Source organism: Lathyrus oleraceus, chromosome 5 (assembly GCF_024323335.1).
Source record: "Lathyrus oleraceus cultivar Zhongwan6 chromosome 5, CAAS_Psat_ZW6_1.0, whole genome shotgun sequence".
Classification (NCBI taxonomy): domain Eukaryota; kingdom Viridiplantae; phylum Streptophyta; class Magnoliopsida; order Fabales; family Fabaceae; genus Lathyrus; species Lathyrus oleraceus.
In genome coordinates this window covers 145531762-145546238 of record NC_066583.1, presented here as the reverse complement: position 1 = coordinate 145546238, position 14477 = coordinate 145531762, and positions in this window count along the sequence as shown.

Below are 14477 nucleotides of genomic sequence, written 5' to 3'. Positions count from 1 at the left end.
ATTCTTGTTTTTTAAATTCACGTTTTTTGAGTTTATGGGAGAAGTGCCTTTATTTCATATTTTAAGTTTTTTTGTAAGACTATTTAATAGTTGCAATTGATTACTTTCAAAAAGAACAAATATCGTTGCATTTTATGCGATTTACTATTGTGTTCATTGTTTTATTAACATTAACTTGCTAGCTTATACGGGCTGATGATGTCCATAATTTACATTGGCAATTGCCACAATCACAATATTGTCACTGCATAACATGATTATGTAGTCTGCACTTGAAAACCTTGTTAATGTCATGCCTAAATTGTGGGATTTTTATTTTTAGTGCAAAATTGTTAAGTTTAGGAGATCATGCTTTTCTTAGACTTAATTAGTCATGAATCAAATCATAATAAAACTCTTTAATCCAAAATGTAGTAACACTTACATATTTGCATATTTCCAATAATGTTGGAGTATCTATATTCTATTTTAAATTTCATTGTTAATATGGTGCTTTGTTATTGCACCCATGTATTTGGTTTGACCGTATTTGGTTGCAGATGTTGGCCTTACACATAATGATATTATCATTGTTTAATGTCATATTTTTAAGTTTTAATACTCACTGATTTGTTAAATGGAGGTTGCTCAAGTTGCTGTCATGGTTGTTCTCCAGTCAAGTCTGGTAGAATTATCCTTGTAGAATCAATTAAGTTCTGACTAATATCTTAATTGTTTTTTACACACACATATATAATACTCCATCTTACAAGATCCATTTCCAATATACAATATATTGGCATCGAGTTACATTTTATATTTCTTTGTACAACTAGGATAGGACCATGTTAGCTTCACAAACATGATTTCACCACATTCCACTTGCATTTTTAACATGAGAATTCATTTTATAATTTAATTATTTCTTTGTTCTAGGATTCTACCAATCATACTATGTATGTATACATGCGAAGATTAAGCATTACATGTCTCTTTGATGAAGTGGGATGATTATCTATTTGTTCTAGGATTATATATATATATATATATATTATATATATATATATATATATATATATATATATATATATATATATAGAGAGAGAGAGAGAGAGAGAGAGAGAGAGAGAGAGAGAGAGAGGAGAGAGAGAGAGAGAGAGAGGAGAGAGAGAGAGAGAGAGAGAGAAGAGAGAGGAGGAGGAGAGAGAGAGAGAGAGAGAGGAGAGAGAGAGAGAGAGAGAGAGAGAGAGAGAGAGCGAGAGAGAGAGAGAGAGAGGAGAGCGAGAGAGAGAGAGAGAGAGAGAGAGAGAGAGAAGAGAGAGAGAGAGAGAGCACAAAGGTTTCAAATTTAGTAACATGACACCTCTGATTAACTTTTTACCGCATATTCGTATAACAATATCCACGGTTGGATTGAAACTATTATCATGTCTATAAAATTTAATATCACTCGAAAATCATTTGACATGTCAACGAGATAGATAAAAACTAAAGTCTTACAAAATTTCATAAAAACTGTTAATTTTTATCATTCTCTTCATCATATCAAATGATTTTTTATTGATGTGAAATTTTATAGGCGTGATTTATATGATAATAATTTTCAATCCAACGGTGGATTTTGTTATACGGACATAAGGTGAAGAGTTATCGGATGTGACATATTACTAACTTTGACACTTTGATGTCATTTGATCATAACTCATATATATATATATATATATATATATAATATATATATATATATATTATATATATATATATATATATATATATATATATATATATATATAAACTACAACAACAATTATAATTAAACCTTAATAAACCATTTTAGAGACTTTTTTCATTGCCCCTAATTGTTATTTTGCATTCCTAATTATTAAATTCTTACTAAGAAATACTGACAATCTTTTAGACTTATTTAATTACTCCAAATATTACTTCCAGCATGCAAATAATATCAACTTACATTGGAAATAGTTACTCAAACCTTTAGACTCCCAGATGCTTTGATTTGTTCCTTAAGTTTTCAATAAATATTTTTTTCTTTCGTACACATCTTCTCTACAAATCAACTCTCTTTGTTGCCTCTTAAATATCACCTGAAACAACTTCTCATTGTTCCCTCTTCCACCATTCGACAACTTCTCTGCAAATCCGAGTTCTTATCATTTTTACTGATTTGATATTCATTCGGTGTTTATGATTAGTTTTATTATTCTTTTTCATTGTTGTTTGTATCGATTATCTCATACAAATCCATAGTTTTTTTTAAAGTTCATCTTCTTCAGATTTCATTGCATTATGCTAAATGAGTTATCTGTTTTGATAAATTATTTGTGCGTTTTCATTATAATCTATTATTGTTCAACGCAGTTAATGTACCAGAACTGTATTTTTGTTGCAGTGACAATGAGTCGAAGATTAGATTGCATAAAAGACATCAACAACTCAAATGAAACATGACTACTTGTTGTCCGAATTATGATGGATGGAGCATGATCAATAGAAAGGGGATTGAGCATATGGAGTTGCATTTAATAGATGCAGCGATATAAAATTTTAATATTATCTTTTCATTTAGATTACTGTAGTAATTTAATAGTTGATAATGTTACACTACTTTGAATATTTATTTAGGATGACAGGATACAAGTTTTGATCTGTCATGATCATACACCTAAATGGAAAGAATGGATTAAGAAGAATATGACTTGCATAATCAACAATAATATTGTTTATGAGAATGATTTCCAGTAGAAACTCTATGGTCATTTAATAAAATTATGTTCCTTGGTGGGACGACTCTTAAAGTTATTGATATTCAAAATATTCTCTGAAAAAAGTATTTTTTTTTAGATTTTGCTGAAATCCTTGAAGGCAAATGTGAACTTAATAGACTTTAAGGTAAGATAATTATAAAATGGTTGTATTTTATGTTATAATTATAGTACATTATTATAAATGTATTTACCATTATTTGCAGATGTTATTGGTGTTGTGCATGAGATAAACAACATCCAATAACAGACCAGGGAAAAAAAATTGTGTCACTAAAGCTGAAAGACCTGAGGAAATTTTTTTCTTTTAGAATTATGCGTATTTTGTCTATAATTTTATTTGTAATCAATATCCAATAAACCTACACTGAATATGTTATTATCACGATTCATTAATAGTGGTAATATTATTAATTGCATCTTATGAGAAAGTTATGGATCTAAGTTTTTGGATTATTACAATGATGCCAATAACAGTGATGCTATTGCAATTGTTCTCACACATACAATGATAAAGGATTGTCAAGGTTTTTTATGTCTTCTTTTTTTCCACTCATATTTGAATCCATCAATCATGACACTGGTAACATAATGTTTTTTTATTGTTTACAGTTTCAAACGGATTTAGTGGTTCTAAATTGTTGATTAATGAAGATATTTCTGATATTAACGAAATTTTGTCTAAGTAATAAATTTATCATATTAATCCATTTTAAAATACTAAAACTTATTTGTGTATAATGTTAAATGTTAAATGTTATAGGTTACCTATAAACGAACAGACTGAGAAGTCGACTCGATCATCAAGATCTTTGTCTAATTGGTCCGGTGCATCACACTATACCCCGGTTGAGAAGTTTGTTCGTAAGGCCAAATCCATGTCCTTAAGTCAGTTATGCAAGCTTAAACAAGTATGTTGTAGACTGTTTCCTCTAAATGTAATAAGTTTATATTATATTATTATGTTCTAAATACGTCCAATATTTTTGTATTGTATTTAGGAGACGCTTTGTGTTACCGTAGCTTCTACTTTGAAGTTAGTTGTATCAAAATATGTTTAGTTTTATTATGAATGCATAAAGTGTTCATTGAAAGTAACTAATCTTAACAGTCCTTATAAGTGTGCATGTGGAGAAGATGTCAAACAAGTTATACCAAAGTTTCATTTTTGAAAAACAATTTTAATCTTTTTACTATATTTGTTGATATTTTGTTAGTTGTATCACCCGATAATATTATTTGTTTGATCTAAAAGGTACAAAGTAGAGATGTATCTTATTAATGGTGATTCAAAGTTTTATTTTGTGTTTTGGGATGTTGACTGTGCTGAAATTATTGGAAAGACAACTGATAATATGCATAAATCAATGTTAGTGGTATAAATTTACTATGTTGTATTCATTTGTAAAGATTTATGGGTATCTATTTTATTGAATATTTAAATATTCCATTACTAGGATGGAGAAGATGATCTCATGGTTTATCCTGACGAGCTAGATTTGCTTTTGGATAAAAAAGATGGCTTTTAGAGTTAAGGTTCAACCAAATTTTGGCCAAGCTTCACTTTGGAAGCTTTTTGTGGATAAAGAATTTTTCAAACAAACTAAAACAGATTACATAATCGACGAGGTTTCATTTTGTTGTAGTTATTTACATGAAATATTAATCTAAGTCGATTTCAAACTCTTACATAATATTCATGTCAAAATAGAATAATCAAAATAGAATAATCAGGCTCAGACTTAATCTGTAACTATGAATGCAAGCTAGGAAAATATCGAAAAATTATGCGGTAGGTTAACTAAATATGAAACATTTAATTTTGTGTTTGTGTTAACCTTCTCATACTCTGACTACATTTTAATCTATTTTTAAGCAACCATTGTCTGCATGTGGAGAATATGATTCAAATTCAAACTATGTAGCTACTCCAACTAAGGATGTTTCAGTTGCTCAATATGTTGAAGATGTTGATTGTGATGTTTTTGGAGCTACACAATTTTCAGGGACCTAACCTTCGAAGAAAGTAAAGACCGAACCAAATGCTTAATTTAGTTTCATGTTAGAAAGTGAAATGTCTGTTTTTTCTATCCTTCTTAAACAATGATATTAACAATTTTTATGAATTGTTTTGGATGCTTTTATGAAATTTTTGGATGCTTTTGTTTGCACACATTCAAAATTAAAATACTTATAATTATGTTAATTTTGATGGTTTGAAGTCATAGTTTATCAAGGTTCACCCTTCTTAACAGTCATGCCACATGTAGTATTTTAACAGTATACCAGAAGTGTAAAACTTATTTAACATAATTGATTACCTATCAACATCCTCTAATATCCTCTATTAAGAAAAACAATTTATGCCTAAATCTTTATGTGCATTACAATTTATATATCTAACTTTAAAATATGCATTTATACTGCATAATATCCATGTATACCATCTTAGAATGTAGGTTCCATATATAAACATCTTAGAATGTATTGTTCAATATATACTATGATCCATTGGTGTAGAAACAAAAATTAGTAATTGTTTTAAAATGCAGTTGTTTTTCATTGATTCAAACTGCCATACCAGTAAGCATGGTTTAAAACAATTATAGTATTAGACAATCATTGTTAGGCTAGAGCCTCAAGAGCCATAAGTTAATCTTAAGCAATTGCAATCATTATTCAGCCACTGTCATATTTTCTTTCTATGCGTGAAATTAATTATTCTTCATTCCAAATATATAATACTCATTACCTATATATAGTATGTTTAACCATCTATATCTTTAAGGTTGTTTGAATTCCGCATGTCATTTTACTATTAATGTAAGACTCCACAGTTTATGTATCTTGTGGAAATGATTGTCATTCCTTAATTGACATTTTATTAGACTGACTAATTTGTAATGTAGATTGTATTGCACAATATTTAAAAAAATTCTCCAAACATTCCTGATTAAGAATGCATCACCTATTTGTAAGGTAGATTGTAAGACACATAAGAGAGCAATAAGATTAAAGTCAATGAACAAAGAAAATGCTTCACCGTCAGTATAATTCCTGATAAAGAAGTATCACGTATAAGATTTCCACTATCAGAAATTTCTCTAAACATTCCAAGTCATAACAGATGTATAACAAGTTCTGTTCAACACAATCTACCTAACTCAGTTTTAAACACCTTTCCAAGTACGACTGCCAAACTTAGATAAAAAAGGGTATTGTGCGGGAACATCAACAAAGTGGGAGTCAATTTAAAAAGAAGATTTGATACTGTATTTAGTAATATTGCTTCAACATCTTCAAATAGTCCTGAATTGCAAGATTCACAAATCAATGAAATGTTTGAAGATGATAGTGCATATGATCGTATGAATGATGATTCTGAAGGTATATAACTGATTATCCAGTATGTAACCTTAGTAATATTTCTCAACATCTTCAAATAGTCCCGAATTGCGAGATCCACAAATCAATAAATAGCCTTGAATTTCAAATGATTTTTATGAAATCCTTGGAAAAAGTGTCCAAGAAGTGAGTCAACCTCTCAATGATGTTCAATTGGATGAAATGTTCCTTGAGATCAATTTGACCAAGTCGAATGGTCCCAATGTACATGTGAATCAGAATGTAGCAGCTCAAGTCGATGAATTGTTGTCTAAGATCAATATGGCACAAGAACATGGTCCAACTGAGTAGGTGAATCAGCAGGCATGAGGGTTGTCACCTGATCTATTTTGGGAGAAAAGATTACCAGGTCACTGAAGGGTGGAAATCAAGTTTTGGTATCAAGTTACACAAATTATAAGAACAAAAAATATATATAAGATTTTCCACTTTTTATACGAATTTAAAATCCAATACTAATGTTAACATGCAAAAACTCATATTATACAACATTTCTCAGCTGATGTTATAAGGAGGGATCTTGGTCCAGATCAAACTGAGTATATCCTATTGGATCTTGAGACTATGGACTACTATGAATGTGAGATCATTAATACGGAGAGAGACATGGTGGAAATGTACATTGAATATGGGTGGTATGAATACGCCATGGAAAAAAAAATCTTAAAATGGGAGATACGTTGTTATGTCACTACCACTCTGGTTCTCAAATGTTGTACATCAATTTATTGAGACGTGCCGGAAGAAACAATGCTCGAAGGAAATGTTGCTATTTTCATCTGTCTTTCTAGTTATGATTACTAAAGTTTAATTTTGTTGTTTTAGTTGTTTATTGTGGTAACTGTTATTTCATTGTTACTAAGTTGTTCGGTTTTATGTTTTTTTTATGCAAGTCGAAGATATATTTGAACTACTGAACTATGTCAATATAATTTTGGTTTAATATCAATTAAAAATACTATATTGAATATTAGCAAATATTTACTTGATTGCATAATTCAAAAAGTACACAATCATAAACTAAATTAATTATATATATATATATATATATATCTATATATATATATATATATATATATATAATATCTTCCTAGTTCTCTGCCTACCTATCAAACAAAACTAGCTATAACTTATGATTAATTAATAAGTCATATGATAAAAACCAAAAAGTTTAATGTAATGGGTTTATGCAATTTGATGTTGCTTTGGTGTGAGTTTGTTGGTTTGTATTAGCATTTTTATTTAATTCATTTTAGTATTTTGTGATCGTGGATTGGAATGCCAAAAAAACTTCTGGTCGAGAGGTTATGTGATGGCTGACAGAGGTCATTATGCTCTGCACTACTATGTATAAAGAAATTATAGGCTCTTTATTGATTGAAGAAATGAACTTGCATATTTGTAGTTCATTCTATCTTGTTTTTGTCTGATAGTTTATTTACTTGACACATTATTGATTTATGGTCGGGGTTCAGTTTTTCAATCTAAGTATTATCGTAGTTTATTTGGTTTCAAAACTAGTTAAAATATGTGCGAAAATATGTCATGATGTATTGAGTATCTTTGTTGATTTCTTAAGAATTTCATTCATAATTTAACTTATGTATGTTATAGTGGTGATATTTGCTCTATGTAACTTATGTACAGGGAAGAAGCCAAAAAATTTATGACGTGGGGAAAATGTATATATTTTAAAATAATTTGAAGTTATATATTATTGAGAAAAACTCAAAGTTTTCCATTAATTAAAGATAGTGCCCACAAAAAGTTTATATAGAGTGACACTCCTCATCTACTCCTCATCTTACAAGTCAATTTTGTATGGATGAGTTAGATTAAACTCTAATTTTATCATGGTATCACGAGCCTATCAATTTGGGTCATCCACGAATATATATGTGCGCCAAGCAAAATAAGTATTGAGCATAAGAGGGTGTATTGAAAAAACTAAGTCCCACATATCAAAAATTCGGGCCACAAACCGTTTATATCCACACCCCAAACCAATAGTTTTGGGTGTGAGGGGTGTATAGAGAAAAATTCAAGTCCCCCATTGATTAAAGATAAAGTCGACGAAGAGTTTATATAAGTGACACTCCTTATCTTATAAGTCAATTTTATATAGATGAGTTAAGACAAACTCTAATCCAATCATATATGTTTTTGGAGCGCAAAAATAATTATACATATATTAAATTATTTTTTATATATAATAATATAAGTGTAATTTTTTTAACATTAACAATATGCATACTAATAAAATTATATTTAAAATATAATAATATATTGATTTTGTATGTAAAGTATATATTATTTTAAAAAATTAATATTATTATTATAATATTTTTTTAAACGAAATGATAATAATTATTATTAGAATTATATAATTACGAGATTTCAAATTCAAATTCAAATAAAGGTTATAAGCCTTTATCATTTATTAATTAACAAAATCTTAGAAACACTACTGAATCATGTTTATTATTGATAAATAAATATTATAATTTATAATATGAAAAAATCTGAATAATAAGTATAATATAGTATTGATATAAAATAGTAATTTCAACTAAATTTTATAATTAGAAATTGTCTTACCTTAAAAATTTGACTAACTATATACGATAGATATTAAAAATTTACTTAACTATTATATATCAATAGATATTACATATAAAACATAAAACATAGTTAGTATTATCTTAGAAGTTTACATTACATATAAAACATAGTTAATTATAGGGGTGTTCAAAACCAAACCAACCCAATAGAAAACCGCAAACCAAATCAAACCAAACCGAAACCGCAAAAAACCGCATTTGGTTCGGATGCGTTTGGGTCATTTTTTAACAAAACCGCACGGTTTGGTTTGGTTTGCGGTTTGTATTTTGCAAACCGAACTAAACCAAACCAAACCGCATTATGTTACCATCTAAACTTCACTTATCCCACATCCAATCCAAAACTCAAACCTAGTATGTCTTAACCTTACAATTACAAACGATTTTCTCTTACTCACATTTAGGGTTTCAATTTCAACCTTCTTAAATCTCTCCTAGTAGTACCGCACATTCTTTTCGTCTTCTTTGCCATGTACATTTCACCTTTTCTACTCGAATATGTCCTCTCTTATGTTCTTTCTATTTCATATTTTATATTATTGTTTTATCTTCTAATTACATTTTTATCGCACATTTCTTCTCAATCTCACATCTCTTATGTTTTTTTCATCTTCTCTAATCTCTCTTCTCATATGTTTTTTATGTTTTATTATAATGTTTTTGATATTATTTTATGCTACTATTTTATATATATTTTTTATTCCATTTTTTTTAATCTAATTTTTTGTATATTGAATGAGAAGTTTTTCTCTAAATATGATGAGTTTTGATGTTATTTACTAATGTATGAATGGCTAAACACAAAGTTACGTTGTTCTCTATAGGTGTATGTATGGCTAAATAAAAATATTATAAAAAACCGAACCAACCGAACCAATCCAAACCGCATTGATTTGGTTTGGTTTGGTTTGGTTTTATTTCTACGTATTGTGTCTTAATTATGTCTTACCATAGCAATTGTCTTACGTATTGTGTGTGGTGAATTTGAATTTTGGAGAATTCTATAGTAAGACATAACAAACTTGTGTATATATTATAATTATATATTACCATATGATTGAAATATTAGTGGGGGCACATGCCCCCTAATCTTATATATAGCTCCGTTTCTCTGCTTATGTATACTATCACTTATGTGGTTTAATTACAATATTTCATTTTTTTTTGGTACATCCCGAAAATTGAAATCAAAAGTACGTTTTAAGCTAACCAAGTTTTGCTAGGTTCTAAAATGAGAAATTAAAAGTAGGTTTCATTCCATATAGATTTTGGTAGGTGCAGAAAACAAATTAAACTTAGCGTCGATCAAAGCCGATACTACATGGTTATATAGTAACTATAGTGTCACTCAAGGTTGACGTTATATGGTTATATGTTAACTATAGTGTTGTCTGAGGCCGATGTTACACGGTATAGCTAAGTTAATGTTGCTTACAGCCGATGCTAAGTAAACGAATGAGAGACTATAGTGTCGCCTTAGATCGACGTTACAGGGTTATACCTAGAAAGTAGTGTCGCTTAAGGCCGACGTTAAATAAATGAGTACAACACTCCGGTGTCGCCTTAGACCGTTGCAACATGATTCTATTAAGTATCTAGCGTCGCCTATGACCGACACTAATCAAATACACACAATGCAATAGTATCGATTCAGGCCGATGCTAGAGCTAAATATGTTTGTAGTCTACTGTCGGCTTTGCGTATTAGCGTCCCTTTAACATTGCGCTTAGTCGGTGCTAGAGTTAGCATTGACTAAATGCTACGGTTTACTTTCAGTTTTGAGGTGTCCCTCATGACTTCGACGCTAACACCCTTTAGCATCAATCTTTGCCTTTTAACGAGGTCTTTTATCCGACGCTAAACACAAATTTCTTGTAGTGCATGACTAATTACAAAAAAGAGTGGACTCTAAATTTAAGTCAACATATCTTGCTAGATCCCTACCTACCGACCAAAACTAGTTATAACTTATGGTTAATTAATAAGTCATATGATAGGAATCAAAAAGTTTAACATAATGGATTTATGTAATTTGATGTTGCTTTGGTGTGAGTTTGTTGGTTTGTATTAGCCTTTTAGTTACTCCATTTTAGTATTTTGTGTATTGTTTCTAACTGCATTTTATCTATTCTATTTCAGAATTTTGCATAAAATCACTTATATATTCTGACCTTCAACTTTTCAATAAAAATTCGTAGTACCTTACTTCTTACAAATCAGTAAGCTCTCAATTCCCTATCATGTTTGTGTTTGAAAAGACATATCAAAACACTATAAAATTCCCTTAAAACTTAAATGTCTGTGAAGGAGGTCATCATGGAAAATAAAAATAAGATTTCTTTAAATGTCTGTGATTGTAAGTATTATTATTATTATTATTATTATTATTATTATTATTATTATTATTATTATTATTATTATTATTATTATTATTATTATTATTATTATTATTAAATTATAGTCATATAGACATGTAATACAATGTAATACAATTCTAATTTTGTGTGTTTTTTTTTATATTTGAAGTATTTTTCTGCACACAAATGTGCTAATTACTCTAAAGACAAGTTAGTTGAGGTAAAAGAAGATATGACTATCTATATGTAATAGGATGTTATTTGTGAGTTCTGTTTGTATTTTTCTTTAATAATATTTTTAATTTAACACTACTTGAAATGTCTCATATATGAGTTTTTCATTGTGTGTAGTAGAATGCGATGATTGTGTTAGTTGTTTTTTATATTTAGGATTTTTTCATAGTTTTTATACCTGTAATGATCTTGTGTATCGGCGGATTTTGTTGTATAATACATAATTACTTTTTATTTTGTGTCACAAGAACACAAGTGAAAAAAACTTTTATAGGTGGCGAACCTATAATAGTGGGAGATTTAATAACATTTAAAATATCTATGAAAAAAAATACTATTAAAAAACCATGCTACAACCACCCGTAATAGGCCCATGAATTTTGTTAGAGGAAAATTTCCTTTTTTTCCCACTTTGACTCATTTTGATTCTCTTATTTCCTATTTTCCCTAAACACTCTTTTAAGTTTGAAAATAAAGAAAACACACAACCATGCATGAAACGAGATAAAAGAAAGGATTTAGACCGATAAAAGCGAATGAAAAACTTCAAATAAAATAATGTTAAAACCACTTATCAAACTCCCCCAAACTTAAACCATTGTTTTTCCTCAAGCAACTTAGCTTGCGCTGGCAAAATTCAAACAAAGCACATCAATATATTAAAAGCTCGGGAAAAAACATATGTACTCATACATGACTCTTTGTTCAGATCGGCTAATGATTAATTCTCATTACTAGTTTGACACCAAAGGTATTGTAAGAACATAACCCGTAAAAATACAAACCAAAGCCTCCCTCTTAGATACAAATTCAATTATGGTTTTATACCTAAGTTTCTTCATCCAATTTTATTTTATTTTCATTCAGAACAAACCAATTAAGTCAATAAGATAATGATAACCTTCACATACATATGAAGTTAACTGAGGTTTTATTATTACTTTTAATTTATTCAGAACACATAAGCGAACTAGTGTTTGGAAATGACAACTTTGTAAGGGTCATCACAAATTACTCTGACTAATTGCCATTTATTCACACCGTTAATTTCACACCTTTTTCTTCTTTGGAATTGGGGACCAACCACTATTGGGTTGAGTAACCGGATGATGGTTACCCAACTTATTATACCTAGTTGCCCTTTAACTGCAATTTTCTCATTTTTCAATTTTTTATGTTTTATTTTTCCTCAATCAACCAAATGTAATATGCGAATCAAAAGTATCCCAAACTTTTTAAAATAAGCTACTTGAAAAATACTTCTAAAAAATTTGAAGACTACCGCACAAAACGAGTTAGATCGATATCCTTTTTGGAAGATTTTAGGTGTTCAGACAATACTTATTTTATCAAAATTTCTAGAGCTCATTAAAATTAGCTTTTCATCCCTTAGATTTTATATACTTTCTCAGAGGAATCACATAAATAAAAATATTTTTTCAAAAGATACTGTAAACTTCTCTAATTCGGGGAGAATATAACAAGGGTGTATAATCATACTAAAACAAACTGTAGTGATATATTTGTAAAAAGCCTTACCTAGGGTGATGCCCTGGGACCTCCCTAGGAGATGGAGAGGAGATGAGGTCACCCTAAGGAAGGTATCGGCCCGCCCTTAACTATTCCTCGACCATTTGAATAAAGAAAAATACAGAGTCGTTATTGACTCACATCTCCCTTGGAATAAGGATTCAAATGTCCACCTTTTGACTAGGTGGGCGGTTACATTTCCCGAGGAAACCCTAAGTGCTAGAAACTCCTATAAATACATTACCCTTAAATGGATAAAGGACATACTCTAAGTCATGCACACATCCCAGTACTCAAAGAGCACTATACTCCTAGTAATCGTAATACACTATCAACCTAACTGCCCGCATGCAACCTTGCAACGCTAGCCACCAATAGGGCATCTCACCTCACATGAGTCGGTCCCTTAAAAAACCTTAAAAAACCACCTCACAAGGATTCTCGCCGCCGTGAGCAAGCCCTCACAACCCAAACTTTTATATATCTATTAAGCCCCCTGAGTCGATTTTCCCTTGCACGGGAACATGCATACTATTTACTTTTTTACAATTATAATGGCACCCAACGTGGGGGCCATTAAAACAAACATGGGCAACATCCTTCACTTTAACCCTATCACCCCCTTTTTTAGAAGACTAAAAGGGTCATACATCACAAAACCAACAACATTGTTGAAGGTATCTCCTGGAGGGGCCTCTCTAGAGACGCTCAAAGAAGATACGTGAAACTGGTGTTCATGGAGAACATAGCATTCCTCAAATTTCATGGAAACACCATGGGAATGATATTGGTCAACATCATTTTCTCTGAATAGGATGCCTTTGGCATTAACCCTCATGACAATGATCCCTTGGTCATCACCATTTAGCATGGCAGCTGAGATATCAAGCGCGTATCGATAGAACTGGGCGATCTTTTGATATCCTATTTTAGGATGTCTTCCAGAAGTTACAACTGAATACATAAGACATGCAGATATTCATTGGCTCTTTGACAAGATTATCGGGAAAATAAGTACAAATAGTGGGCAATATGACCCTAAAAACCACCTGCAGCGACGAAGTTAACGCTAAAAATATCAACATTAACTACCTCATTGTAGAAACTATGTCACCTTACAACATCATCCTGGGGCACCCGATCATCAACGCTCTAAGGGCTGTCATATCTGCCTAGTATTTAACCCTTGAAATATCCGTTCATCGATGACAGAGTGGGCACCATCAGAGGAGATAAATAAGTGGTTCGTGAACGTTACCTGAGAAGCCTGGAGAAGTCCAGAGAAGACCTTACATTTGTTGATGCCCATTCTTCCGAAGTTCCAAATAATGACTTCGAAGGTTGGGACCCCAAACTGGGCGGGGAGGAAAAATGACATATGTCCATTCAGATTCAAATGGATCCCCTAGATGTTCCTAAAACCACATTCATGTCAAACCATGGCAACTACTACTATAATTTCATTCCCTTCGACCTCAAGAACGATGGCGCCACCTACCAATGAATAATGGACACGGGTTTTTCCCATTAGATTGGGAAAAATCTAGAGGTATATGTTGACGACATGA